This window comes from Sturnira hondurensis, unplaced genomic scaffold (assembly GCF_014824575.4).
Source record: "Sturnira hondurensis isolate 20B ecotype Veracruz unplaced genomic scaffold, ASM1482457v3 Scaffold0002597, whole genome shotgun sequence".
NCBI classification, from domain to species: Eukaryota; Metazoa; Chordata; class Mammalia; order Chiroptera; family Phyllostomidae; genus Sturnira; species Sturnira hondurensis.
The window spans coordinates 2767719-2793152 of NW_028075228.1; positions in this window are offsets into that span (position 1 = coordinate 2767719).

Sequence of the window (25434 nt, forward strand, 5' to 3'; positions counted from 1 at the left end):
ATGATTCAAAAGCTGGTATTCGTTATACATGAGGGTTTTTTTTTTGGTGAGGGGAGTCTGGATTGCTTTATAGATTATACAAGCCAGATAAGAGGATATTTTCAGGGTTAAAGATTCAAATGATTCTGAAGCTCAGAGTGAAAAGTTTTCTCTGCAGGGAATGACCCTAAATGGTTAGATACCTCCTTCCATGTTCCTTGTAGGCATTTAAAATGGGCTACGGATGGCGAGACCTCTTGTCGCTGAATGCCGCAGCAGCTGAATGAATGTGCGTGTGCCCATTGGTTCAGCTGATGTTTTGGAGTGCCCCTGGGTGCCAGGTACGATGCTGGGAGCGGCCCCCGTACACACACTGCGCCAGGACTCGAGTTCCCCTCTCGTTCAATGAAATGTTTCAGCGCCCCCTCCGTGGCCATCCTTGCATGTCTGCTCTGTACTCTTCAGTGTCTAGAGGTAACATCGAATTTTGATGGGCCTTAAATTGGTTTCCCATAGATTTGCCATTATAAAAAAATGAAGCAATGTAGGGCTTCATTTACAGCTCTGTGAGCCCCTTTGTGTTTTCCAAGATTTAGAGATTCTTTGGATGGTGAGACACCACACACTGACCCTTGGATAGAGGACGCTCCGGTTTGAATGCAGCAGGGTCTTCAAATACAAGTGTTCATGGAGTCTTCACTGCCAACCTAGGAAGCAGGTACTGACATCCCTACTGTTATAGGGATGAGGAAACCAAGGCTCAGGGAGGTCAAGAAGCCAGCCCAGGCTCCTACAACTCGGGGAGCAGCTGAGCCCAGCCCTGAATTCAGGCTTTGTGGTGCTTAGGCAAGAACCTTTCATTTCAGCCGCACCTGGACGTGGGCTTCTCGGCTCAAGGTCCCATCTCTGGGAGTCATCCTGAATCCGTGGGGCCGGCACATTCGTATCTCCAGCTTCAACAGAAAGCTGGGCCATTCCGCCTCCCTTGCCGATTTCATGCCCGAACAAGGGCATGTCCCCCTGCCAGGGGTGCTGCGCCACGGCTCCCCGGGAACATTGTGATACCCCGTGTGAGTGGCTTCCAAATGCCCCTAGTCCACATCTCCCACAGCCCTGACACCTGCGTCCCTGAAGACCACTGGGGGGCGGGGAGACGCCCTTTGAACCATTCCGTCAGGCACATGTTCCTGTGCTTGAATTATTTTTCCTGAAGGAGAACAACTTTCAATAGTCCAAAGCCAGGGTTCATCCCTCGCAAGAGTGCTTGATGTGTTGCGGTTTTAAAAATTAAGTGCGTAGAGTTTGCAGAATGGCCCCGGCCTTTCAGTTTTTTTAATTAAAGGTTCAAAAAGTGCTTTCACACTCTAATCCCCCCGGGGGAAGGGAAAGGCTGTTTGTTCTGTCCCTGGGCCTCCAGGAAATCTGGCCCAGACCACCTACGGGAAATCAGCCTGCGACCTCAGCTGAGCCGGGAGGCGACAGCAGCCGCCCGGCCCCTCTGCTGCTGCCGCGTCCGCGTTCACACCACATAATCTAATCTTTCAAGGCCCCTTTCCTCTGGAGAGGCGGGGAGCTGAGTAACCAGACGGACATGATGCTGCTAATCCCTCTTTCCTGACGTTGAAGGGTTTAACTCCTTGCCTTCTGTTTTTTTAAATTTCTATTTAATCTTTATTGTCTCTTTTTCTGTTACCATTTCGTCCCTATGACCCTTACTCCCTCCCCCCAGCAGTCACCACCCTGTTACCCATGTCCGGGAGTCCCTTTTTCTGTTTTCTCAGCCCCTCCACCCGCTAACCGCCCCCCACCCCCAGCTCGCCTCCTGTTTTCAGCAGGGAGCTCAGAGTGGGGTGTTGGGATTGACATCAGAATTTTATAACACGCATTTGGTTTAGTGCTCTGTGCCAGTGGGATAGTCACAGCCGACCCTGCTCATTGTCCCTGGTCCTCCTGTGGGCCTGGTACAGCTCTAAGCACTTCCAACAGAGTAACTGGGTTGCTGTGACCCGAGGAGGTGGGTACTGTGAACTGCACAGAGAGATGTGAAGTTACTTGCCCAAGGTCACACAGTGTGCAGGGAGTTGAGGGCTGGGAGTCAAACCCAGGTTGGCTGCTTCAGAATCCATGGCCTTGACCTCTGTGCTCTTCATTGAAGGGGAAGGGCTCAGGGTAGCTGAACACCCTTCTTAGTCAATTTCATTTCATTCATTTATTCAGTCTGTTTGCCTTTAGCACCTGCTCTGTGCAAATGCCAAGATGATTTAGATAGTGGTACTCATTGCTCCCTCCTTCCCCCACCCTGGGAGCTGGCAGAAAAACACAGAGATGAATAAATCTAGAAATAATTTTGATGCAGGACAGCTGAGGCCAATAGCTGTGCAAGGGCCAGAGGGGTCCAGAGGACGGGGGCGGGGGGCTGTTTAATTAGGATGGAAGCAGGGGAAAGTCAGAAAAGGTTTCTCCAGAGGTCAGGGGAGGAAGGTGGGAGGAAGGTGAGGCGTTGCTAGGGAGGGGTGGTGATGGAGTGCATTGAGGGTGGGCAGAGTGGCACATGCAGTGCCTTCGGGGAAACTCTGGGAAACTCATGGCAGCCATGGCGGTCAGCGTGGACCACACTGTGAAAGGGAGCAGAGCAGAGGCAGGGAGGAGCCTGGACTTGGTTAGTTTGGCCTGGGTCAGGTCTTAATCAGAATCTCTCCATTTTTCAGGCAGGCCGAGTGAGTAATTCCATTAGACCTGCTTACTCAGCATCAGAGAAACCAGTGGTACCAGGAGACACATAGTACAGAAGGGTCCCTACTGAAACCATAGGACGTAGGACTCTGTTTCTGCAAAACCAGCAGCTCTCACCTGCTCATCAAAATATCCACAGAGCCCTGGCCAGGTGGCTGAGTTGGTTGGTGCACTCTCCCGTGGGGTGGATCCTCAGGGCACATATGTGGGTTGTGTGTTCACTTTCCGGTAGGGGTGCATATGGGAGGCAACTGACTGATGTTTCTCTTCTCTCTCTTTTTCTCCCCCACCCCCCACTTTCTCTCTTTCTAAAATCAATAAATATATCCTTGGATGAGGATTAAAAATAATATATCCACAGAGTGCCCCTGACAAGGACCTCTCGATGGCTCCAGGACTGCTGCTGGGGGACCCAGCCAACTTTGCTCCCTCCCCCCAGGAGACCCAGGGGCTCTAAGAAAAGCCCACCCACAAGGACACAGGTCAGGGGCAGGTTCTTGACCCTCATCCATCACAATGTGACTACTGGCTGGTGCAGGATGTGAGTGGGTTCCAGCTGGTTCCATCCCAGTGACAGTAGACAAACCATCCTTGCATTTTTGCTCCACAGCCCCAGCCTGGGGCAGCACGCGGAGGCCCCCAGTGGCACACCGGGCTGAGACGTTTCCCTGGCTTGGCAGAGCCAGTGCTGAGAGCGCCGCTCTGCCAGCTGGGCTCACAGGGGTTCTGCGATGGGAGAACACAAAGATACTTGGGGCTGGAAGTTGCTGTCCACTGTTTTGAAAGGTGCAAAATGTTTAAATAATTACTTCCAAACGTGGGGACCTCCTTCCTCCCCTTCACCTGAACTGAGTCAGCTTCCTCTCGTCAAACTCCTGTTAGCCTCTCCTGTCTACTCCTCTCCATTTCCTTTGCCCTTCACAACCCTCCCTGCTCCCCCCTCCCCTTATCTGGAGCTTGGAGTGAGTTCTAAGGGCACCTCATTAATGGCTTAGATTTATCCTGACTACTTCTTTCTTTGCTTGTTTGTTTTCAAGCATTTCTTTTAAATAGCCACATAAAGAGGGGGCTGTGTTTGTTTTTCTTGCTTAGTGTCTCCCTGCCCATCAGTTCTGTACCAGACAAAGGCTGTGTGATCCCAGTCCTGCCAGGGCTAATGGGAAGTGAGCGCCACGCCCCCTCCTGACCCCCAGGACTGCAGCAGACACACCTGCTCTGGAGACAACGCCTCATTGGGAGGGGCTGCTCGCCAGATGGTGATGCAGATAGAAGCGATTCACCTTCATGTGCCAGAACAATGCCCATTGCATAGATTAGGGACCTGAGGCATAAATAGTTGCTCAGAGTCACACGGGATACATTGCGCACATGGATACGAATCTGTGGTCTGTCTGAACCATCACTGTCTGGTAGAAATAGGAGCCACACGTGTAGTTTTATTTTTTATTTTTTAAAGATTTTATTTGTTTATCTTAGAGGGGAAGAGAAGGAGAGAGAGAGAGAGAGAGAGAGAGAGAAACATCAATGTATGGTTGCCTCTCTTGCGTGCCCTGCCGGGAACTGGAAACTGGCCTGCAACCCAGGCATGTGCCCCGACTGGGAATCGAACCACAATCGTGTGGTTCGCAGGCCCGCGCTCAATCCACTGAGCTACACCAGCCAGGGCCACACGTGTAGTTTTAAATTCTCCCATAGCCACATTATAAAGAGTGAAAGTGAAATTAATTTTAATAATATACTTTATTTAACTCAGTATATCCAAAATACTATCCTTTCAACATGTAATCAACATTAAACATGCTCAGTGTGACGAATGGAATGTATGCTCCCCAAAGTCACATGTTGAAGCTCTAACCCCTAATGCGTTGGTATCTGGAGGTGGGGCCCCTGGGAGTGATGAGGTTTAGAGGAGGTTGTGAGGGCGGGGCCCCCAGGGTGGGGCCCCCAGGGTGGGATCAGTGTTGTTATAGGAAGAGGAATAGACCGGAGCTCTGTCTTCACTGTGTGGGACACAGCCTGCAGCCAGCAGTCAGCACATGCCACTAACGAGGGCTCCAGACATTGGGCATTCCCCTGCACACCACTCTGTCCTTGCAGAGTAGGGTTGACCGAGCCTCTTGATCATGAGGAGACAAAGGTGAAGCAGTGTGACAAGTTCAAGTTAGACTTAAAGCCTGCCTATGACTATTTCAATGCATTTTAAAAATATTTTATTTATTTACTTTTAGAGAGAGTAGAAGGGAGAAAGAAAGAGAGGTAGCGAAACCTCAATGTGTAAGAGAAACATCGATGGGTTGCCTCTTGGCCCACAACCCAGACATGTGCCCTGACTGGGAGTCGGGCCAGCGACCCCCCGATTCACAGGCCAGGGCTCAATCTACTGAGCCACACTAGCCAGGGCCATTTCAAAGTATCTTTAAACTTAATTTCAGACTCATCCCTTGTCAAACACAAAGGAAAATGTTTTCATGTAAGTCCTAATCTCTTGCTTTTACTTGCTTAGAATGACCCTGTTTTCTTTTCCTCTAGAACTTTATTATGTATTTTAATAGCAAAAAATATTACATTGGAACAACAGGGAAATATTGAAAGCATATCGTAAAAATACTAAGTTGTCCTCAGAGGCAAATTTGCACACATGTGGATTAGTAGTGTTTATAAAATGTATAATGGAGCTATATTGTTTTCAATGCTAATGAAATACATCAGCCACTGAAAATCTTAAAAAAGAAAAGAAAAGAGCTTAGCCCTGACCAGCCTGGCTCAATTAGTTGGGCGTCGTCCTGCAAAGCAAAAGGTCACCAGTTCGATTCCCGGTCAGGACACCCGCCTGGGTTGGGTGTTTGGTCCCTGGTTAGGGCACAGTCAGGGTGCGTACAAGAGGTAACGGATCGATGTTTCTCTCTCACATGCATGTTTCTCTTTCTCTCTTTCTCCCCCTTTCCCTAAAATAAAGAAATTAAGTCTTAAAAAAAAGAGATTAGTCCTTTATGCAAATTCACTTTACCTGTTTATAAATTGGGACAGCAAGAAAATAGCCCTGGCTGGAGTGGCTCAGTGGATTGAGCACTAATTAGCCAGTGGAACTGGAAGGTCGCTGGTTCGGTTCCTGGCCAGGGCCCACGCCCGGGTTGTGGGCCAGGCCCCTGGGGAGGGGAGCGTAGGAGCGACGCTTCTCTCCCGCTCTGTCTCTCTTTCAATACATAAATAAAACCTGTTTTTAAAAAGCGGGGAAATAGAAGAGAAAAAGATGGTTAAGACATTCTACTTATTCCAATGATGAAAGGCCACCCAGTTTTAATACCATCTTTGGTACAGGCGATTTTGTTTTCCTTATGTTCATTTATTCATTTGTTCAACAAATGTTTGAGTCGGATCCTGAGCAAGAACTGGGGAAGCCACAGAGGATAAGACCAATGTGGTGCCTGCCCCAAGGCTCCGAGAGAAATAAATGCTATAAAACCACAGTGTGGTCAGAATTACAAGGGGAAGTGCAGGTGGATGGGAGTTTGTTAAATGGGGGTCTAAGCCATAGGGGGTGGGGTCTGGCTGAGGGAGGTAAGGCCTAGGAATCAATGCTTATGCTGTGACCTGAGGAAGGAAGGAGTCGGCCAGGTGAAGAACGGACAGGGACAAGGATGTTGCGGGCAGAGGGAACGGTGCCCGCCAAGGCAGTGAGGCTGGCGGGAGCTTGTGGAGCCTGACCCAGTCTGCGCCCTCCCACTGTCTGTGGGAGACCCCAGCTGTGGAAAGGGGCCTTACAGTGCCCCCATCTTCACCCAACTACCCAGCAGGCAGGCACAGTACCCACAACTGCCCCTCTAGTTAAAAGTCAAGGGAAGTTTCCATCCCAGAAAGCAGACCTGGAACTGGGGTCTCAAAAGAACCCTGAGCCTTTCATGGACAGAGGGAGTCTGCCCATCGCCCTCGGTGAACACGCAGCCTTCAGGCAGGGCCCTTCCTTTCTGCCTGTGTAGCTTCTCGTAGATTCAGTTTAGTGATCGTGGCACATTCTGTACCTTCTCTACACGGTGCCCACTCTTCCTTTTCCTCCCTACCAGAACCCTGGCCAGGTCCAGGGCACCCAGCCCCAGCCCCGTGTACATCAAGAGTCAGCAAACTACAACCCAAGGGCCAGCACGTCTTTGGGTAAGTAAAGTGTTAGGGGAACATGGCCACACTCAGTTGTTGGATTATCTGTGATTATTGGCACATCACAACCACAGAGTGGAGTAGCTGCGACAGATACTGTAGGGCTGGCAAACCTGAAGATAGTTACTACCTGATCCTCCACAGAAAAAAGTTTGCCAGCCTGGGTTGGAGTGAGTCCTTCATTTGAAGCCCCCAAATGAAGCTGGCGGTGGGGCGGGCTAAGTTGTGAAGTGCTGAGCCAGTTAGGCAGCTTCTCTGCGTCTCAGGCCCTGATTCGTAAGCTCTTTATATGTATTATTTCATTGAGTCTTCGTAAGAGCCAGTGCGGTAGGTACTATCCTCATCTTGCAACCAAGGAAAAGGAGGAACAGAGAGGTTCAGTAATCCACCCAGTATCACACAGCTTAAGAATGGTGGAGAGGAATTGGAATCCCGTCTGGCTCTCACGTCAAGGTTTTAACCTCAGACCTCTGGAGCTGAGGGTTCGTGTGAGCGGGCGGGAGGAGGGTAGCCACGTGGTTACCTATGGCTCTCTGATCCTAATTAGCATTTGCACTGGAGAAGGAACTGGTCCACACCCTGCGCCTGTCCCCTTCGAGTGGAGCTTAGAGGAGGGTTAAGCATGCAGGCCCGGAGTCCTGGGTGGAAATCCCAGTTCTGCTGTTCACTGAGCTTCAGCCTTCCTACCTGTCTAATGGGAAAACAACGTTAGTGGTCGATCACGGGGCTTCTGGAGGTGTTGTGGGGCTAACATGGGTAAGTGCTTGGTGTGTAAGTGCTCAAACTAGCCATTGTCGCTTATTCAAAACCAGCCTTTGCCAAAGGGGAAAATAGAAGCTACAACTCCACCACTTGGCGAGTCAATTATTAAAAAAGAATTGGGAGGAGAAAGTGAAAACCATTGCAAGGGACTCTATCTGGGGACAGTGTGTTGTGTTGACACGTAGGCCTGGTTTTACCTCACTCAGTCTTGAGAGAGATGCGGCGGTCATTCCTGGGTTTCTGGTGAGGAGAATGAGGCTGGGACGGGAGCCGTCTCTGGCTCGCAGCCCCCTGCTGGCCAGCAGCAGGTGAGCACTCTCTGGGGGCCCTAACCCTCTCTGCGCCCAGACAGGGCGGGCCGCCGGGCTGTGGCCAGTCCCAGTCCCACTGGCCGACCACCAGCACCTCAGAATCCACTGATTTGCAACTCTCTGATAAGAAGTGGGCATCCAGGCCCGAGTGACTTGCCTGGGCCCACAGAGGGAATGTAACCTGGGCCTGGGTCGGCACTCGGAGAGGCCGGGTTTACAGTCTGAGCCCCAGGTTACTAGCCCATGAATTTCTACTGCGTCAGTTAAAAAGCAAATGGATCTGTTTAAGTGAAAATGCTTAGAGGCAGGAATTTAATTACTCAATGACTTTTTTCTTCTCTTTTTTTAACTATTGAAATTAATTAAAAAATGATTTTGAACATGTATGGCTGACACTCTGCCAGGAACAAGTCATACAAAAAATTATTCCTCTCTACATCATATATTCATAAATCCTGGCTGGTCATCTGTTCCCATGAGACCATTTGGAGCCCACCTTCAGGGATTTTTATTTTTTTGCCAAAGAAATTAAGATTTTAAACTTTTCCTTGGGAAAGAAAATCCTGGTTATGTGTGTATATATGTATATGCATATATACATTCACATATGTATATATCACACACATCTATTCACACATGTGTGTATGTGTCCATGAAAACACATTTATGTCCACATGTGTGTGTATATATGTATGAATGTATATGAGTATATATGAATATACATATATGACTATTTATGCAAAGTACCTTGGTTATAAGCTAGTTTTTAGGCTAGCTTATAGTGAATAATCAGAAATAGCTAAAAGTCAAAGACAGTAACACTGGTTTAAATATTGACTTTTAAATCATAACCTCCAATTGACATTAGAACTGATTTGCACTTTTGGGTCACTTCTTTGTTTCAAACTTTTCCCACCTACTGTGTCAGACATAGGTACCCATTAAAGAAGTTCACCTTCATCTCTTCAGCTGCCAAATACAATTCCATTAACTGTGATGTATTTCTTACCAGTGTACACATATTTTTATGTGCCCTAGCACGTGTAAGTGCAGTTTTGTATTTTGCTTATTTTCTCTTGAAATTATATTGGAAGCAATTTTCCGTGTATTACATAGTCTTTAAAATATTTTTGCTGGCTGCATAGTATTTCACCCACTGGATATTGAGGTTAATTAACCACAGCCCTATATTTGAGGCTATTATAACTTCTCAGTCTTACTAATAAAACACAGCCACGCACAACACTGTGAAAGGATTTCACACCCCCACCTGTCAGTCTCTCCCACTGCCCCAGGGATTTCCTGTATCATACACTCTTGTCTGTTTGTCTGTGCCCCTTCTAGAGTGAAGGCGTTGGGGAGCAGGTCCCATTGTCCTGGCCCCGTGGGAGTGTTCCAGTCCCCATGGCAGCCTTGGTCCCAGCCAGTTGCCTGCTGTATATGGGGCCTGAACCAGGGGCCTGGGCTCGGCCCCAAGGCTTGGGCAGGAGTCTGCCTCAGGCATGTGGGAACTCCGTGCTCAGTTTTCTGTAACCTCAGAGTGCTCTAAAAAAATAAAGACTATTCATTTAAAAAAATCTTTCCTGGTCTGTTCAGGATCTTAACCAAACAAGAGCCAGTTCAGATCTCAAACAAAGGAGGCATTAACAAGAAAAAAGCTTATCTAAAATATTTGCGACAGACTGGCCCAGGGGAACCCGGACAAATGTGTAGAGCTCTGGGTCTCCCCAAGTCCACGGTGGTGAGCCCTGTTCGCAGCTCCAGGTCGAGGAGGAGAGGAACCCCCAGGGGGCGTCCAGCACAGATCGCAGTTCGCCCGTTGAACTTGACTACTGAGATGTTTGTCCTCTTTCCCTGTCCCTCGGCCTCATAGATTCCTGTCTTTGTGCAGCTCGGCTGGGCTTGTTTCTCTGTTTCCCTGTGTATATGAAATGCTTTGCACCAAAGGAAAATTATACAGTGCAAACATTTATCCAGAAAAATGGTTTGCAGTGTTACCTCCCTGGAGTGCTTGGCCGAGAATGAAAGGCTGGTACATGCGCCTGCTGGCCCAGGACAGGAAATGGAATCCTTTGCTCAATATATTTCCAGCTTTTATGAGGCAGCTTTAGTGGAGACGTGTCAACTTCTCGCCTGAAGTACAGGCTGCAAAGGGCCCTGCCCGCAAAGCCAGACAGACACCCTGGGGGTGGAGAGGGGTCGAGAAACTGGTGCAGGAGTCTTGGCGGCTAAAGGAGGCACTTGGTCACTTTCATTTGAGCTTTGAGTGGGCCTCTGAATTCTGAGGGTCTTGAGGAGGTGGTGGCCATTCTTGTGCTGGCCTGCTAAGGCCACTAATACTGACAGTGTCGCCTTTGGACACATGGCCACACGTTGCCCTTCCCCCCAACTCACTCCCATGCTGGCACTTATTTGGAAATAGAGGCTTTGCAGGTGATCAGGTTAAAATGAGGTCATTCAAGTGGGCCCTACCTGTGATGACTGGTGTCCTTATAAGAAGAAGGGGACAAAGAAACACAAGGAGACATCCATGTGATAAGGAGACAGAGATGGGGGAGATGCCTCTACCAGCCAGGCCACGCTGAGGGTCGCTGGCAATACCAGGAGCTGAGAAAGAGACAGGAATGGATTTTTCCCTGCAAGTGTCAGAGGGCATGCGGCCCTGCCAACACCTGGATTCTGGGCTCCCGGCCTTCAAACCATGAGAGGATACATTTGTATATTTTAAGCCTCCAGTTTGTGCAACTTTGTTATAGCAGCCACAGGACACTCAGACATACTGAGTAACTAACTACTGGTGTTTAGGGCCTGCCTCCTTACCCCATCTCTGGTGGACAGACAGGTCTTGTGTCCACTACAGTCACTGCTGGACCCTATGTGTGGCACCTGGTAGGCCCTCAGGAGCTATTTATTGAATGAGTAAATTCTCAGGAATGGGCAGCACACCTTTGCCGGAGCAATCTGGGGGGCCTTGTGCAGACCGTTTTTGGAGGTCCTGATGCCGCACTGAGAGGAGACTACCGGCTCCATCCCTCTCCCAGAATGCACCAACCAGCACCCCTCACACGCCCTCTCCCAACTCCTCCACACAGAATGCAGAGCATCACTCCATGTGTGAGCACACAGGGAAGGCACGGCTCTTCTTTCTTTTATTAAAAAATGTTTTTCCCCTGCCCTGGTCCACGCTCATCATTCAGGATTGTGCATTTTTGCTTGAGGAGCCTCAGGGAGAGGAGAGGAAGGAGACACACAGGGGAAAGGAGGTGCTGGAAGCATTTTTGTGATGCATCAGAGGAGAAAAATACTTTAAAACAAACACACCAAGATCCAAGGGGGAGTACCTCCTCTTTCCACCCACAAAAGCAAAGATGCTCACCTGACACTCTGGTGGTGACCAGGCGGTGAGCCCTCTGCATGCAGGGGGGACCCTTCCCCCTCACAGGGTGTCTCATGCTGGTCGGAGTCACAGCCTCGGAAACAGGAGTCTAGGGCTTCCTCCAGACCAGGTGTTCCTCCTCCTGTGTCCTGTGGAAGATGGAGGAACATTTGATCTGGGAGCTGGGGACACTCCAGAAACAGGGGGACAGCAGGACACGCCTTGCAACCAGGATGAACGTGGTCAGCTTCATGGAGCAGAGTCCTGGTCCTTATCTGCTGGGCTTTGTGGCCTCTCACAGAGACTCCTGTCAAGCGCAGGGATTGGGGAGGGCCAGGGAGCAGCCCCTGCTTACCCTCTCTCCCGTGGCCCTGAGCTGGAATAGGAAGGAGGCAGAATGCCACTGCGTTTGAGAAGCAAAAATGCAGGATAGGATCCCTCGGGGCCCAGAGAAGTGACACAGTTGCATGGAATTGGAACTGGGAACCAGGAGACCCGTTTTATTATTGATCGTTTAACAGAGGCTTTTTGTTCAATCTTTTTGCATAATCCATTTGTCCAATACATGTTTGTCAAGCATACACTCTGTGCCAGGCATCATCACAAGTGCTGAGCGTGGAAAGAACCCGGAGCCTCACCCATGCTGGGCCAAAGTTCTGGTGATTACCAGAAGCTCACACTGAGGTGGCGCTCACGTGTGTACTCAGCCATCCTCACACATTCTGGTAAAAGCCAGGAGGCGCTGGGGGAAGAGCTGGCATTGGTCAGAGGGAAGGAGGGTAGGGCACTTCCTGGCTGAACACAAGCTGAGGAGGGCATGTGACCACCAGTGCAGGGGAGGAGGCAAGTGCAGGAGCTGACAGCCCACCCCACCCCACGCCCGCCCCAGCACCGCCCCGTTCTTCCTCCAAGCTAGAGGGAGCTGCAGCTAGTCCATGTATCCTTTTTAAGTTATGATTTCCTGAGGAGGGGGTCCATGGCTGAGGCCTGGTGATGGGGCCTGCTCAGCTCAGTCTTGGCTGGATTCTGCACTGAGTGGTGGAGTCCAGCTGTGTTCTCACCTCACTCCAGACTTGTGTCCTCAAGCACGGGACCTCTCCCGCACCTAAGTAACCCTCATCGCCAGCCCTTCCACCCTTTTTTTCCTTATGCCTGTTTCTACGAATGTCTGGGTTCAGACCCCCTTTTCACCTTGTTGTGGCTGGAAGGGCCATTTGCTTAATTTTTATGTGTCTCAGCTTGGCTTATTCACCTCAAAGCAGAGGGAATGATGGTGACTGCGGCCTGGCCCCTAGAGGGCGCTCAGCAGAGGCTCAGTGTCCTCCATCAAGGAGCCCAGAAGGACTTGGGCTGGGTGGGGTGGGGGGGGGGCGGGCGTTGTTGCCCCCAAATTAACAGGTGTGCTTCTCATGGGAATTCTGGGAGGCTTGAAATTCCCTTTAGCATGGTGTAGTGGGAAGACCGAGAGGAGAAAAGGGAAATTGAATGGAGAAAACGAGACTGGCCCAAAGCGAGGGTGGCCCATGGCTGTGTGATGCATGGATGCACAAATGAGGCTTAAGTGTCCCCCAAATGAAATGCCACAGACGTGTCACTGTTTGCCTTCCATCAATGCAGTCGACTGTATCAGCAAACAGCAGGCAATTAGTGGTGCTTGCTTTCTGCAGCCCGGCCAGCAGGGCCATTGCACCCTCTCCCTGCTCTGGTGAAGGAAGGGATTCCGTTGCGTCCTTTCTGAAAAAAGGATAAGAAAGCAGTGGTTGGAGTTGCTTTTCCTCTTGGGATTTTCAAATAAAATCAGAGTCTAATCCCTCCTCTAATACCGATTTAGTAAGGGCTGGGTTAGAATGTAGTCAACTCCGTTTATGAACACCGGTTAATATTTCTTTATAGAAAGCTATACTATTTTCAGAAGCATTTCAGACAAACATCCTAAGAAGACTTAGCGGGCTCAAGATGTTTACCTTGGACCCAAATCTTATTTCTAATTAACCGAGTCTTCAACAGTCCATCAGAGAATGTAGTTACCTGCCAAATTTCACACCTAAGGGGAAAAATATTCCCAATAAAATTTTCCTTAAAAAAAAAATCCACTCGCTTTTACCACTAAGACGTTCTCAACATATTTAAATCAATCCCTCTCCACGAACACACAGAAAACTAATGTTCTAGGTCCCAAGCCTGTCTTTGTGGGTCCCAGATTTGGGGGAAGCCATTTAATTCAACCTTAAGTTTTCAGCAGACACTGAAGTGAGATTTCGCGAAGACAGGGGGGCCGAGCGTGGGCACGGTGAGTCCCAGCTGCCCAGGCTGCAGCCATACCTGGGATACCTCGTGCTCTGGGCGCGTTTAAATGACTGTGTTGTTTTCATTCACCTTACAAAAGTAACTGCTTATGGAAGCCCAAGCTTTCCTTCGCTCCGCGCAGAAGGATGCCGAGTTCGTAGACAGGCTGTGGGTTTTTCTCTCGCTTCACTATCCAGCGGTTGAGCGTCTACTGCTCGGTAGAGGGCTGGACACAGACATTTTTTTCTCAGTCATCAGCTTCCTGGAGTAGGATTTGGGGCTCTGCAGGGGCTGAACATTTTAAACTTTTTGTTTATTGCTTCCCTCCCTTCATGACATTGTGTACCTAAGGAGACTCTTGGTGAATACTGATTGAGTAAAAAGGGTCATTGAATGTGTGTGACAGCTTGTTCTATCAATAATTTTCTAAATTTTAGCTATACAGATTATTGGATTTTAGCTAATCTATCTTACTTCAACGAAGGTACCTGAACACACACACACACACACACACACACACACACACACACACACAGGTGTCATGGAGTAGAAACTAACCCCTTTTAAAAAATTTTAGCTTGTTGGTTGGCCTGAAAAATGCTAAACCCAAAAAACTCATATTGGTGGATTAAATTCTCAAGTCTGTCTCAGATGGTCCGGTGGAACCAAGAATGTCTGCAAAGAAGGAAGTGATATTTTTGAAAGAGCTCAGATCTTGACTTCACCACTTCCATGCTGTGCAGACTTGGAAAAGTCAGTCGCCCTCTCTGGGCCTCAGGTTCCTCATCTGTGAAATGAGAGAATTGGCGTTGATGGGCTGGGCCGTCTCCCCAGTTCAGACATCCTAGAGGGAGAATGTTTTCTGTGTTTCTGAAAGGTTGACCAATAACGTTGGCTTTCTTTGGCTGGCATTTTTGAAGAAATTTCTTTTTATATTTACTTTTGCATTTCCCTTGCAATCAGCTATCCGTCATCAAGTAATTTTGTTACTCATTTTGAAACCCGAGGGGGCTAGTATTTATTTAATTGACTATTAATTGACTATTTATTCTTTACCTACTTTCAGAAGGAATTTGAAATAATTAACTTAAACATAAAATACAAAGCATAAAAACCATTAATCCCAAATAAAAGGCAAGAGTGAAGAGAATAAAAGTGCAGAGATATAGATAAATTATATAAACAAATCCAGGTGGAGGGAGACTACAGAAGATAAACTCACAACTTAACTCTGAGCTTCCTAGCAGCCAAGGCAAAGAGCGAAACTCAGAGCCCCTTGTTATCGATTCTCCGTGTAGAGAAGCAGAAACCTAGGAGGGGTGATAGTTTCAGGTTGCTGCACCAAGATGATCCCTTAAAAGTTCCTGGGACATTCTTTTTTTAAATTATTTTTAAAGATTTAATTTATTTATCCTAGAGGGGAAGGGAAGGAGAGAGAGAGAGAGAGAAATATCAATGTATGGTTGCCTCCCATCCATCCCCTGCCGGGAACCGGCCTGCAACCTAGGCATGTACCCTGACTGGGAATCCAAGGGCGATGGTGTGGCTCGCAGGCCCGTGCTCAATCCACTGAGCTACACCAGCCAGGGCTCCTGGGACATTCTTGATCCCAGTCTGAAAGGAAGATTTTTGTGAGTATTTGAAATTTTTTTGCTAAAGTTCAAGTCTAACAGAGTGGAAGTTATTTACCTTCAGTTTCTGGTGGTCAAAAAAATGGTAGAGCTTGCTGGCAAAAGTATAGATGGTAATCGTTGTTCTTAGAAATTAAGAACTGATAAAATAAGTGAATTTTACTGAGAGAGAATATGAGACATGAAAAAAAACCCCACCCAAACCCAAAACTACCGGGGACCTGGGTGGGAATCCCAGCTCTGCTAATGATCCCTGTGTTTCAGGGGAGGCCCCACACCTTTCTGGGCCGCGGTTTCCTCGTCTGCAAAGCCGCGGGGGGACATTCGTATCCTCTTGGGTGTCACTTACGACAGTTCTACTCACGGAACTGTAATGGGAACCGGAGGGAGCGTTTTTTGTCTTCCGCGATTAGACCTGTTTGAGGCACAGCCCTTGTGTATCAGAAGTCACTCTGAGACCTTCACGTATGACCCCCTTGGAAGTAAAATGGCCCCGTTCTAAATTAACCTTTTGAAATAAAAAAGATTTCCCTCTCGTCATGAGTAAATTTTCCTACGGAAGCCCATTTCTGGGACCCCAGGCACCAGCGTCTGGAGGCCGGTGAAATCCGCGCAGCGCAGACAAGGGCCGCAGCAGAGCCGTCCTGACGCTGCAACGCAGCGGAGGTGTTTTTCCGAGAAGCTGTCCCCCAGCGAAACGCTGCCGCTTTCACTGGCCGAAGGGGGGNTTCTAAATTAACCTTTTGAAATAAAAAAGATTTCCCTCTCGTCATGAGTAAATTTTCCTACGGAAGCCCATTTCTGGGACCCCAGGCACCAGCGTCTGGAGGCCGGTGAAATCCGCGCAGCGCAGACAAGGGCCGCAGCAGAGCCGTCCTGACGCTGCGACGCAGCGGAGGTGTTTTTCCGAGAAGCTGTCCCCCAGCGAAACGCTGCCCCTTTCACTGGCCGAAGGGGGGGGGGTGGTTTCAAAGATTGGCTTTTGTTTTTATGGAAAATGGTGAAAAATTTGAGGGAAAACCCACAAAACCCTTTGCTTTTATTGAAACCGCAAAAATTGATTAAATTTTTCTAAAAAAAACCAAAAACCGTTTTTGCTGAGGGCTGAACTTTCTTCCTTGAAAGGCTCTACTTCACTTTTCTCTTTCTGAAATGTCTCCTGAGAGCTGCATGAAAGGTCTTTCTGTTCGGGCGGCTGAGCTGAGCCCAGGCGTGCCGAGGCTCCACACAGAAGCATAATTTTTGAGCCCAAACCCTGTCTTTTGGGGTTGCCTTCTTGCCCTGATCTCCAGACACTGGCTTAACTCTTCCCACGTTCTCAGGGGGCACACCGCCCCCTGAAGCTGGTGAGTGTTCCCAGGCAGCTCCTGGGGCACTCGGCAAAATCCCCGAACCTGACTTCCCCGTGGCTCTGTCTCTCCGCATTGCCACTGCTCCTGGCAGGAACGGAAAACTCTGTGCATAGGTGCTGCCTTTGCCAGTGGGGGCCTTGAAAACTGACTTCATGAATTAATTGGTCCCCTACCTGGTGGCTGGTGAGGTTCTGTCCCTGGGCAGGAGACAAACTGTCCCAGCTGAAATCTGTCTTTCTCTTTGCCCACAACGGACGCACTGCCAGCTGGGCCAGAGTACTGCGCCTTTCACATCCCATTTCGTTTTTCTGAATAAAAGCAGCTGGGGAATTCTCCTGTGCCACGAAGAGGCAGTTGGTTCCTGGCCACAGAGCAGATCTGTCTTAATGCAAGTTGGAAAGTGCAGGAAATAGAGGCCTCCTGTGAGCATTTCTGGGGGCCCCCTAACTCAGCTCAGAGAGCGGGAATTCTGACCTGGTGTGGGAAGGGCCCTCGTGTGGCTGAGAGGGTCTGGTCTGCGGAGGGTTGCGCCTGCCTTGTCTCTGCTGGCATGCTCTCTCTGCGGAAGGGGCCTTCTATTCCCGCAGCTGCCTGTTGGGTTCCAATCCCACTTGCTTCCAGGCAGATTCTCAGCCCTGTGGGCCTTGGCATCGCCATCTGTCCAATGGAAACAGTGACGGCATCAAACGTGCCGATTTGTTGTGAGGAGTAAGTAGACAGTGCCTGACACACAGTTAAGTGCTACAAACTACTATTTAAGTATTGAAGAAATTATTATTTCTACCCCTCCTGCGACATCCGAGTCATCTCCTTTTACAAGTGGAAAGACTACAAGGTGACAAAACTGAAGACAAATTTAAAGACATGATTATCAGTGATCTCCCAGCCTGGTGTCGCACCGCCTATCTTTTGCTTGCGTGTGTTTCACGTTGCTTCTGCTGCTGAGCTCAGTGTAAGCCGGTGCAAGTTCAGGTCTGGGGGTGTGAACCCCCTTTCAAATGAGGGGCCCGAGGGTTGGAGAGCAAACTGAAACGGCGAGAATCGGAGCTCTGATTTTAAGATCTCTGAGCTCACCCCACATCCTATACTCCTGTGGTCCCTGTATGTGAGTTTTATTTTTTACTGATGTACACAATGCCTGTCAGTTTCAGATGTACAGCATAATGGCTCAATATTTCTGTGCATTATGTGCACGGATCCGCATGATTAATCTAGTTACCATCGGTCACCATACAAAGTTACAATGTTATTCACTATGTTCCCTACGTTGTACCTTATATCCCCGTGACTTATTTCTTATATAACTGGAAGTTTGTACCTCTTATGCTATCTGTGAGTTTTAAACCAAGAGAGTTGCCTTGTGTTTAAAAAAAAAAAAAAAGCAAGCAGAGGTTTTTCAGCCTGAAGCATTGTTCTGGTCTGTCTTCATAGCAAGTGAAATGGTTCAGCCCCTGCCTGTCTAGGAAAATCTCTCCCAGCCTCACAGAGGTGTTGAGGGGTTGGAGCAAAGGGGCCACCCTAGTCCGGCAGATGTCCTTTCCTGTCCTGCCAAGCATGTGATGCAGTGTGTGACAGCCTGGGGCATCAGAACCGCAGAGCTCAAATCCCAAGCCGTGCTGAAGTCCAGGAAAAGGACTCCAGTTGCCTCCCCTCTCTTCCCCATTGAGGTTACTTTCACCCTGAAAAACCCCTCAGAGCCTGGATCTGCTCCCAAAAGCTGACCCCCTTTCCCGTTCTATTCTGGATTATTATTATTCAAAACACAGCCTGCCCATCCTGTCCCTGGGTAAGGAGAGTGTTAACAGGCCAACACTGCTCCCTGATCATTGACCTGTAATTTCATTAGCTTCTCCATCAAACGTAAATATTGTACGATCAGGGGCTCAGGCTCAGCTTGGAACAAGTCTTCCTTTGGCTCCCTTATCTGATTATCTTTTAAGAAAACACCTCATTGTTCAGATTCAAGAATAACAAGTTTCCCCACATCCAGTCCTCTCAACTCTTCATTTTTCTTCATTCTTTCTGTCTTGTTGAGCATCGTTTAGTTACGGAAACATGTCTGTAAGCGATTTGCACATCTGATAATCAGATTTTCTCTTGTTCCCAGTTCTTCCTTCATCCGCTCCCACCCCCGCCCCCGCCCCCACCCCATTCCGCCACATCTGGAACCGTCCCCTGCCACTCCATGCCCAACTGGCTGCTGAACTATTTCCAAATCACATCTCTCCTTCCCGGCTCTGGCTGCCACACGTGCTCCGTCATCGAGCTCCGACCCCGGCCCCTGTCGCCTCTAAACGAGGCAGAGGGTGGCGGAGCAGCGCCTTGGTCTCCTTTCTTCCCTTCTGAATGGGTCATGTACAAACCTAATTTTCAAAAGCTAAAATCATGGCTTCCAAAGTGTGCAATGCACACATACACAAAATTTTACTACTTAGATCACTAATAAGTTGGTGGGGCGTGAAAGCCGGCTCAAAGGCGAACGTGAAGAACACACAGGTCAACAGAGGAATGGGAAAAGTGAAAGGAATTCCTGAATAGGGACGCACCTAGTTTAAATCTTTGGGGCAAAAGAGGTGTGTTTGGAATCCTCTTTCCTATGGGGTAAATGAACTGCATCTCTGCAGACAGAACTTATTTGTGTTTCTGTGGACAAAACCATTTGCACTATTCAGGCTTCCCACAGCACAGCTGTTAAGCAGCCTTGTCAGAGATGACACCTCTGCAAGGTGTGCTGGGTAATTCCCAGCATTCCAGTGGAGTGTCCACTGATATTTCAAGTCTAGTCAACCGACAATGGATTTCATTGATTCCAACAAAATCCAGTAATCCTTTTAACCTATTTACCTATTAAGAAAAGTTTCACACTTTTTCTTAATAGTCACTTTCTAGCTAAATCTTTTCTGAGTTCTCACATGGAAAGACTGTGATATCCAAACCTCACTTTAGGAAAAGCTTAGGAGAACACAGTCAGGAAGGGGGAGGGAGTCACTAGTTCAAGGTAAACCTTCTAAAAATGACACTTTAGTCCAGGAAATTCTTGGCACAAAGACCCTCCATGGCTCCCTATTGCTCACGTGATAATTTCGAGATGCTCCCGCGTGGCATTTAAGCTTTCCCACAGCCTGGCAATGATGTATGTTTAAATCTCCAAAAACATTTGTTAAAATACTACATGCTTATGGCAAAAAATTCAAAAATCACAAAACTGTGTAGAGTGAAGAATAAAAGCTTCTTCGGTCTCTCAGAGCTTCAGCACGGACACAAGAAAAAAGAACGATTGGTTGACAATCATTGATCCCTCACTGAAGACCAACTCAAAGTTTTTGTGAAAATCACTTAAGCGTTTTATCAGAAATGCCCGTTTCTTCCCAGAAGGAAGTTGTGAATGACATCATGGTTTAATCTTATTTAACTTTCTTTCCCCGCATTGATTTAACCATGGAACCCCTTTCATTCATTCCCCCCACCATCTGAAACTAAGGTCCTATAGAACACACTTTGCAAAACACGCCATAAGTTAATTTGTTAATATAATTATCCCAAGGCTCGAACTAGGCAAAAAAAGAATGCCGAGTGTCCTTCCGGCGCGGTGCTGGGCACTGTCCAGCAGGGGTGCCCATAGACTTCCTGGTTTTCCAGGGGGCACACTGTTGTTCGGCTCTGTTACCATCTGTTTGGGTATTTTTCCTGTACGAGTAGAGTCAAACTTGAAAGAAAATGATAGAACTAAAACCAGAAATTTACGCAATGCCAATGACCCGCAAACTGGCTTAATTTCGACAAACTTGCTTTCCCCAAATGTCTTTGCGCATGGAATCCTCTATCACCTGATGGGGTAACTCATGTATCGAGTGAGTCCTTGAATGCCACCCCCTGCTCCCCGTGAAACCCACTCTCCCAACGTGTTGCTCCCTCTCCCTCTAGGTGGAATCTTGGGCAACTCCATACCCTTTCTGGCCACTTTAAATAAAAAGTAGTCTTTTCCTCCAGGCAATAAAAGGCCAGTCCAGGGTAATGTCCAACTCCAAACCATAATCCAGGTTAAGGCTTCTTCCTTCCCCAGGTCAGGCCCCCTCGGGCTTGGACTCCTGCAAAGGGGCAGGGGCATCCTGGTAGGCATCTTCATTCACTCTGGCTTCCCCTCCTCCCCTCTCTACCGTCTGCAGGGTCAGCATGTGAGAGGTAAGGCTCCCGAAAGTTCTCACTTAACAGATCTACAGTTGGGATCCCTGCCGCAGCTTTCAGAATAAGGTAGATTCTAAATGCTGAGTGTGTGGGTTCTTTGACCCTGATCATTGGCGGGTCTCATACCCAGAGCTCACTCATCACAGGCTTCATTCTTTGATGAGGGAACATAATTAGCAAAACAGCAACCTAGTCTACCTGGGCTGCATTTGTGGGATATCTTGTAGGAGGCCAGAGACCACAGTGGTGAAAAGTGGGGACTCGGGAGGGTCATCATGGGTGGGAAACAGACGGTAACTCCTGGCTGTGTGATGGTGGCTGAGAGGCCTCATCTCTCTGTGCCTTTGTTTCTTCATCAGTCCAGGGCAGGATAATAGTACCTGCCATGGTGGGACGTGTAGCCAACTGAGTTGACCTTTGCCAAGGGCCCGGAGCAGTTCCTGACCCATCAGGTACACTTTGTGTATGGCTTGTTTTTATACCATCTTTTGTCACACAGCTTTCCTCTGAAGGACTCATAGGCACAGATTTGAAGTTGTGTCTTAACAGGCAAAGTGGAAGTGTCGGTGCTGGTCACAGATGCGTCGTGGTGATTCGCCCAACATCCCTCCTTCGCCCCGTTTCTGTGGTGGGGACCTGCTAGCTGTGGCCGCGTGCTACCCCTTTGCTTGTATGCTGAATCTGTGGTTCACTGTGGCGTGGGGACGGGATGTTAGTCATCTGGTAGGGATGTGGCTAAATATAAGATAAATATTTTCCCCCAGGCTGGTGAGTTTCCCAGGGCCGAGGGTGGGAAAGTCAGAGGAAGAGCTGAGCGTCAAGAGGAGTTTTGGCTCCTCTGGAATAGGTAGATGATGGACGACATCCTTAGCAAGAGCCAAGAGATGGAGAATGGAGGCTTCGGGGTAGAAATAGGACTCAGGTGGCCTCCAGGAACCAGCCTCCTCATGGCCTCCCAGTGGCTCACCTGAAACCTGGCCTGTCCCCACCTGATCGGCTCCTCTGCCTAATGTTCATTAAATTCCTGTCTGCCTCCCTTGTCCAAATGGTCATGAGGGGAAAGACGGGGCTCTTTTGCTCATGATGGTGTCCCCTGACTTGGCGCATGTCTGCACACAGTAGGTAGGGGCTTAGTGCGTATGTGTTGCCTACTGGATATAGGAATGGCTTCTGGGAAGGAAGAAAGGACCCAGGTGGTGATTTCTTTTGTGATTGAGGACTTGGGCTGAAGGATGGACATTGACTGAAGGTTGGCCAATCGAATTCTCTCACTTAGAAATTTGGGATTCGAAGGCACTACTCTCTGGGAGTAGCTTGAATGATGAGCACATCACTTGGCAGCTACAGGGCACTTCTGCTGTGCCCACAGAGGACCAGAGGAAGTGGCTCTGCAGGGGCAGAAGACCCCCACACAAGGTCACAAGAAGCATGTATGAGGACTCTTGTGGTGGGGCTGGGGGGGAGGGAGAGACCACGGGCGTCTGCCCTGATTTCTGAAGGCCTTTGTTTCCGGTTTATTAATCTGAGACCTGAATGTCTCATGAACTACCCGTGTCACCTACAACGAAGCCCTCTCTTTGGCTAAAGCTAATTCGAGTCCGTTTCTGCCCCCTGAACTCCCAGGCATTTTACCACGATCCATTTGCGCCCAGAGCCAGATAATCAGGGAGCTCACAAAAAAGGGAGACCAGAAACCCATACAGCTTCACACATAGGCCAAAGCTTCTCCGGCCCCAGGGTGAAATTCCCCCTTCCCCTCACACTACTCGGCAGCCAGCAGTGGAAGGGGCTGCTTTCTCCCTGACACGCATGCTCCAGGAGGGGATTTGCAGAACTCCATAAAGCGGGGGCGCAGCCCGCTGGGCAGAGCCCTGACACATATTCCGCCAGGAACGGCAGGGACTCCATGGGGAGGGGCAGACCCCTTTCGCGGTCCCAGCAGGACCAGGCCGCCCCCACACACTTTTATGGCACCGACTTTCCACTCAGACCCATGTGACCGCTCCGAGCTTCCCCCCCAGGATGGTGCTGACTCCCCCACAACATTTACACCCTATAAACCACCACCATGACCCAACTGGGGCTGCTTGTGTGAGGCGATGCACAGCCCCTGGTAACAGAGAGTAAATAACTCAGCAATGTTTCCTTGCACTTTTCCAGCGTTCGTTCGGTCTCAGAAGAAATAAAACAACAACTTAATGGTGTTCTTTAATCTTCTGCACCAGTGGCTTTCTTTATAAGGTGTTATACAGAGTCCGTGTAAATCCAAACTCTGCAATGGGGTCAGTGTTTCTCAACAGGTGCCGGGCGGGTTTGGGGGTGAGGTGTGCTCACCCCCACCCCCAACCTCCTGAACAAATACAGAAGCAGGGCTTTATTTTCCAACACAGCTTTCATTTACAAGCCATACAGCTGCTCATGGGCAGCTGCTGGGACCCTTTGTTGCCCCACACCCTGTTCCCACCCCAGCTTGATTGAAATTAAGTAAAAATGGGGATTTATTGAGAGAATGAAATCCAAGCCACGCAGAGGGCAGGAGTGGACCTGGGTCTCTTTGTCCGCACAGCCAGGGAAGCCCGAGAAAGGTCTATTGCTCTCACATCCATTTCTCACATCACTCTTTCCTCTCCTCTCCAAAATAGCCGAAGTGACAGCATTTGAGCCGTTCACCTCCTAGCTCATAGTAGCCCCAACGTGAGAGGGACAGCTCCTGCTCCTTCTCCCAGCACTGCGAAAATTGTCAGGGAAGCACTCTGATTGGGTCACAGGTTCTCCCCTGGGCCAATCGGCTGAGGCCATGGAGGTGGAGTCACAGAAGAATATGGCTGCTTCCTAGAAGAAAGAGTTAGTGAAAGGAGAGAGAAATGGTTTATTTGAGGAGGTCACTGATTCGTTGGAGGTAGGGTCTCACCTAGAAAGAAGCAGGGGTGCCAGGATGACAAGGGTAGAGATTCTACTGAATGCCCCTAATATGCTCCTGCTACTAACTGGATCCAGGGGCCTTCAGAGAGGCTGGAGTCCACAGGACCTCCGGCTGGCCCCTGGCAGCTCAGGGACCTCAATATCACCCTGGCAACGTGGGCATGGATGAAGGGACCAATGGTAGTAAAGACTGTTTCCCCACCCCTTACATCAGCCTTTCTGGGCCCTGTCTCTGCCCACCTCCTGCCACAGTCCAAAGGAATATCCAGACTTGGGCTCTTCAGAGTCTTATCTGCGGAAGGGTGCAGGGGTTTTGGAGGCTGTGTATTGGTCTGATGTTCTTGGCGCCAGGCCCTGAGGTGTGGTCTCTTGGACGTTTACACTGCCGGTACACGATCAAAAGATCAGAACACTGAAACATTTTTTTAAATTTGCTGAAAACTGCCGTTGAGTCCTCACTTAATGTTGTGGCTAGGTCCTGTGACTTTAGGGAGACAATACGTAAGGAGACCAATTATACTGTAAGCTAATTAATATAAACAAGAGTTAAATTCCTATTGATACAGGGGTGCAGCCAAGAGGAAGGGGGCCCCAAAAGGGATTTGGAATGGGGTCCAGAACTCAAGGTATCCAGGAAATATTAAGATGTCCTCACCCCTTCCTCTCGACAGGTTTGAGTTGGGGAAGGGACAGATGGAGCAGGGCCATTGAGAGCTGTTTTGTACAGCAACTGCTTTGCAGGTAACCTCTGGCGTGATCATTTAACATATCTGTAACCTTTGCATAGATATGTTAAATAGCTGTGGTCATGCTCTGAGCCAGGGGGATGGAAGTGACTTCCACCCAAGATGTAACTGGGGGTAGGTCCCCTGAGTTACAGCGCCTGCGTGAGAGCTTAGAGACGACTGGCTCCACACCATGGGACCGCACCTGCCCAGACTCACTATGGCAGGCCAGTAAGGCTGGAAGGATATGGGAGTGCTGGCAAGTGTAGCCAATTGTGGGAGGAGTCGGAAATGGGGCTGCAGAATAAGGTTGGCTTAGGGGATCCAAACTGAGACTCAGCAGCCATTGCTGGGAGCCACGTGCAGCTTTGCAGAGAGAGCCACGCAGCTTTGCCAGAGTGGGGACCCCCCGTAGCTGGGGATAGAGAGAACCACCATGAGGCTTTAGCAGAGAATCACCACGTGGCTTTGCCAGAGTGGGGGGACCCTACACTCTCTGCAGCTTTGCGGGGAGACCCACATGGTTTTGGCCAGAGTGCAGACCCCTGCAGCTTTGGTAGAAGGGGCCCATGCGGCTTTGGGTGCTCCCTTTGGCCACGTGGCCTGGGAAACAGGAGAGACTTGGCCTGGAAAATGGGTACAAAGAACTCTTGCCAGTAGACCATGAGTAGGTGCCACATGGCTTTGGATTAATTAGAGATCCTGCCTGGACAGTGACACAGCGGATGGTGGCAGGAGCCTGGATCTCAGACTTTTGCTTCTTTTCCTGAGTGACAGTACCCTGAATTAGGGCAGGGGGACAAGGAAGCGCTGTGGGCATCTGTGGGTATCCTAAAGGACTTTGATATTTTAATGAAGATGTTAGGTCACTACTTTAAATCTGTATAACATTAAATAAACCTTTCCTTTCCTTTTCACAAATCGCTGGCATTGAGAGATGTCTTTCCAAGAGGATGGCAGACGTAATGAACCTTGGCCCCTGTTGTTCTGTAACAGTCTTTGGCGTTCCTGAGTGGACCC